We start from the raw sequence: 5,583 nt of genomic DNA on the forward strand, positions 1-5,583 counted from the left end.
TTTAGCTATGGTGTACAAGACTTCTCTTGAAAATACTCGATCGGAAGCTCCAGAAACCTAACCCAAACAGCAGTTGAGGTTTCAAAAGCGTCCGACGCCTTAAAATCAGGTTCCCATTTACGTACTGTAAGGTAGTGATCCATGACAACCCATGGACCTCGCGTATAAACATGGTCACAAGCTTCTCAAAATGAGAATTTGAATAGGAAATAATTGCTCCCCAAATCTATAGTAGTGAATTCCTCTTGAAGGGCCCACAAGTTCTTAACTCTAGCATAGAGTAATCGATAGCTTATGCTTTTGCCCAAGAGACGTACAATAAATGTGTTGGTCCAGGGTTGTCTGATCTGCTGTAGGAGCTTCTTTGGTAGTGCGATTCTGGGTATGCCGTTACGGTCATTAGGAGTAACGCCCTCCTGAATGATGGAATCCCCATCCTCATCAACGTCATCATTGGAAAGTAGAGTGTCAGCTGCCTCATCAAAATAGAAATCTTGATTTTTCGGTGCTGCCAAAGCATCTCGAAATGATTTAGCTTTTAGGGTTACCAATGGTGCTTCCCCAGATAGAGAGCCAACAACAATACTCACTACAACAAGTTGGGCCTTGAGTGACGAAATTTTTTTGTCTTCAAAGAGCTAATTTCGTCACTATAGATATTTGTGAGGAAATATTTTCGTCACTAGTTTCGTCATTGAATGTTTGTCACTAAAAACCAACGTGACGAAAAATAATTTCGTCACCAATGAAATTACTTCAGCGACGAAATTTTTTGTCACCAATAAAACAACATTTTGTCGCCAAAAATTCTCATTTTCGTCACCAAATAATTTTTCAATACCATATTTATAACTTTAGTTGACGAATAAATTTGTCACGCATGTTGATCATTGATGAGGAAATAATTTCGTCACAATAAGATGTAAAGATGACGAAATTTTCGTCTTCAAAAGTCATAATTTTGTCACCAATAAAACAATATTTTGTCGCCAAAAATTCTCATTTTCGTCACCAAATAGTTATTCAGTACCATATTTATAACTTTAGTTGACGAATAAATTTGTCACGCATGTTGATCATTGATGAGGAAATAATTTCGTCACAATAAGATGTAAAGGTGATGAAATTTTTCGTCTTCAAAAGTCATACATGGGTGACGAAATATATTTCGTCACAAATATATATATACGTGACGAAATTTTTAGTCACCAAACAACAAAATAAATAAAAACTTTCATATATAAACTGCAGTAAATTTTGTCACAAAAAAAGTTTATTGGTGACGAATAATCACTTTGTCATAATAACAAGTACAAATGACGAAACAAATTCATCACTAAACTTGTTCCATATTTTATATTCAATTTAAATTATTATTTCACAAATATCCTTGCTCATATCCCAATAGCTTTTTAATTGTACTAAGAAATCCAGTAGCTATTATACAGCACTCCACAAAAAAATTCACTAAATAATTTATTTTATAAATCAAAATATATCCATCAAACAACCTTAATAATAATCCATTAAGTATCACAAAAAAACCATCAAAGTAAATTCCAAAATAAACTAACATGGAGTCCACCAAAAAAAATCAACACTCAATCTTAATTTGCAACTACAACTAAGCATCAATTTAGGAAAAAAATTCAACAGTTGATCTTCATTTGCAAGTATGCTTCCGAACGTCATCAAAACCAACCTACAAAAAAAATAAACAAGGCAAACATTAGCATAGAATGTATATATATATAGTTTATTATAATAGCAAAGTTTTATTATAAACTTAAAGCCAAATATCAGAAACTTAACAAATATACAGAACTGTTCTCAAGATCACAAGCTTGAAGTTATTTGAATAGAAATTAACAAAGATTAACTGAAAAGATGAATACCATGCTCATTCCCACCCATGGGCTTTGCAATGATCACCTTAACATGGCAATTCACTGTATCCCTAGAATTATGCTCGGATCAAAAACTGGCTGTGACCCACGGACAGCAGCCAAACCAGTTATAACACTACAACATCTCATGGTAAGAACCAAAGCATGCAGTCAATGAGAATGGGAAGGAACAAATATTGTGGCTGCTGCACAAATGGGATTTAAAAAAATTTTGAAGAGAGAGAGAGAGAGCAACAACCTACAATGCAAAAAATGGAAAACTGGACCATTAACTTGGTGAGTTGTGACAGCAATGACCAAAATGGATGTAGATAATAAGCTTATTATTTTTAACATTAGCATTAAAATGATCTCATGTACACAGACGAGATGCTTGTATTGGTCTCTCATCATGAACACCAATAGTTGACTTGCAACTATCATACACACCAGAGTGAGCAGATCTCCTATATGCACCTGCAGTAGCTGAAGATATAGCAGAGGCATCAGATGTAGTAGGTGCAGCTGATATAGATGCAGCTAATATAGATATTGATGAAGCTAGATGATCAACTGAAGCTGAAGCTTTATCAGGCCCCTTCAAGCTGAAAGGTGGGAGACCAACTAAAAGCTTGGATTGAAGAAAAAGAAAACGAGACACAGGAAGAGATTTGGTAAAAATATATGACACTTGATCAGAAGAAGACACATGACGAATAAGAAGTTGCTTAGCTGATATAGATGTTGATGAAGCTAGATGATTAACTGAAGATGGATAAAATTGAGCTGATGTTGATGAAGCTAGATGATCAACTGAAGATGGATAAAATTGAGCTGATGTTGATGAAGCTAGATGATCAACTGAAGTTGAAGCTTTATCAAAGGTTCCTAACCCTAGCAAGGTAGGGAACTACCGTCCTAAATAATAAAACTTGTGTGGAGCTAGTGAGACTTGTGGGTTGAGTGATGTTGAGCATATAAATATTTTTTTTTCTAATGTTTGTTATACAAATTGGCAAGCTGATACATATTATGAGGAAATTTTTTGTTTGGTGGGTTGAGATGAATGTGAGCATATATTTTCTTGAGTGTTTTATGTGTGATTTGAGAGTGTGGATTGAGTGGCTAAGGACTATACTGTGTTTGTTCTCAACGTATTTTGTTCTTTCCTTTTGGTCCTAACTGATGGTTGTTATACTACTTAAAATGGGTCTCTCATGTGTTTAACACCCCCATAGCTCTCGTTATGTGGTGGTTGAACATATGTAATCCTATGTTTGAGTTGGTGTATCTGCTGCTTGGGTTTGCTGAAACTGGGCAGTGGTTGGTTCTAGTATACCTACTGCTATTATTGGGGTTCTATGCACCTTTAGCTGAGCTATACTGTAGGGCATGATGCAACTGTGCTATGGTCTAAAATCTGGGACTATTATAGTGAGCTATTTGTTACTGCTGTACACATTGCTACTGTTTGATTGGTTGGATCTGCAAATCCTGATGGAGCCATGTAGTTGGTTGATGCTGCCGTAGTTGGTGTATCTGGTTGCTATTGGCTACTACTGTTACTATTGGTATTACTGCCTTTTCTATTGGAAAATTTTGCTACAGGTAGAATGTTGTTTATTTTTGTCTTGTACAGTTGGTTATTTGTTGGAGTTTTCGGATGCTCCTCCTAAAGCAAAGGCAGATAGGTGTCTTAGATACAAGTATTGTAGTTCAATATCTGGCTTCATTGTGCAGCCAGTATTATTTCACATCTGATTAACTATTTTCCCTTGAATCAAAGGCTTAATCCAAAATCTCTAAAGAGCATTGTACGTAAAATTCTCTCTTCTCAAACACAACAATATATTATTTGATTAAATATTTGTCCTTAAAACTTCTGACACCCCCTTCATGAAGTTCTCTTTTGACATAATTGAGATCCTACATCTATATCTTAAACTTCCACCTCACCACAAATCTCCAGCAGGACAAATACATCAAGGCATGAATTCATTTTTCATGCAACTTGTCCAAGGGTTCAAATATGAGGAATAGGAGCTCAATTATGCGCTAAATTGATGGTCCTTAGTCAACATAAATTTTTACCAAAAAAAAAAGTAAAATCACAATTGAAAACCATGAATGCTGTAGGCATGCACAAAGGATAAAGAATTTTTTTGCATTCTTTGTTCATTTGACCAGGGTAGCTTTCATTGTGAACTCTAAATGAAATGAAAGCTAAACACCTAGGGAAGCAACTTTTTATGTCCAATCTCTAAAATGAAAATGTAATGCAGCCAATCCAAACACTATAATTAAACCAAATTACACTGTCCAAGGTTATTCATAAACTACCTTGGGACAGCCTAAAGATCCATCAATAAGGGAGAAGGGAAAAAAACAGAGAGAGAAAGAAACCACAAAAGGTGTCAACAGATTACTAAATCTGAAAACCAGATTCTGTCAAACCTCCAGCACTAAGTACCTGATTCTCCCAGTGCACTACTACACCCATTGCCTCTTGATAAGCAGATGAAAGATTAGAATTTTCCTCAAAAACCCTGTCTATCTCTGAAGATTGGGAATCAATCTATAAACAAGATTAAGCAGCAAACTGAAAACTTCAAGTCCAGGTTATTGAATGAATTGAAATAGTAGGAAAGGATGTTACCTTCATTAGCAGTTTCTGTCTGCTGCTCTCCAATCTCTCAACCACCACTGCCATATCATGCAATTGCTTCTCAAGTTTCTCCTTGTCTTCCTGCAAAACAATATAAATGAATTAGTAGGATAATGAAATTGCGGAGACAGACACCTTTGTGCCTAGAGGGGAGTGAATAGGCCAAACTCTTAAAACAAATTACCAATTAAAAATTACCAGGTGGATTATTAACAGTTATTCAATCTCAAGATAGATCAAAAGTCTTCCACACAGTAACACACTAAATAAATCAAGATGATAGACATCATGACTTATGTGAAAAACCATTGAGAGCAACTGAACAACAATCAGTTCAGGTAAAAATCACGAGCACCCTACTGATCAAAATACATTTGATCAAATGTATAATACAAAAATTCAAGTAAACGAATTACAATGCAAGTTCCATCCTTGAGCATAAGAGTAATGCTACAATGACCATATTTATATACCACAATGGGTTGATCATCTCATTTGTGACAATTGTATTGGTTGAATTAGTAATGTAAATATGGTTATTTTATCATTGTAAAAATAACTTTTAGTCTATTACCAATGTAATGATATCACATCACATGATTAAAATGTGATATATAAATATGGTTATTTTATCATTACTCTATGCATAAACTTAATCAATTGGGGTTCTTCTTCAATATATAAATATATATTTATTTTTTTTGCAGCGTGTATTGTATGAGCACAGCTTCCTAGCACATTTCCTAGATCATGAAAACAATGATGGGAAGACTCCGAGAGATCTATTTAAAGAAAATCACTCAAACCTAAAAGACCAATCTGAGAAAGCACTCAAAGATATGAACAATAGTCTAATGGTGGTTTCTGCCCTCATTGGCACCGTCGGCTACACAGCACTTTTTACTATCCCTGGAGCTTTCGATGGAGAAACTGGTCTTCCAGTTCTTAAAAATAAACATGGACATGAGCTTAACGTTTTCAATGCGTACATTACTTTGACTCTGATTTGTTCTCTATTCGCTTTGATAATGA

At 35.0% G+C, this 5,583-nt stretch overlaps 1 long non-coding RNA gene across 1 annotated transcript; it reads right to left on the bottom strand.

The window, feature by feature from the left end:
* Positions 1-1,490: 1,490 nt before the first annotated feature.
* On the bottom strand, positions 1,491-4,993 carry LOC145823042 (uncharacterized). Its single transcript, XR_014365123.1, has 3 exons — positions 4,543-4,993; positions 4,357-4,461; positions 1,491-1,702 (listed from the first exon to the last, which is right to left on the bottom strand). It is a non-coding gene; the product is annotated as an uncharacterized LOC145823042 (long non-coding RNA).
* Positions 4,994-5,583: the final 590 nt, after the last annotated feature.

The sequence above is a fragment of the Camellia sinensis genome, chromosome 3 (genome assembly GCF_055761805.1).
Source record: "Camellia sinensis isolate YWXY chromosome 3, ASM5576180v1, whole genome shotgun sequence".
Lineage (NCBI taxonomy): Eukaryota > Viridiplantae > Streptophyta > Magnoliopsida > Ericales > Theaceae > Camellia > Camellia sinensis.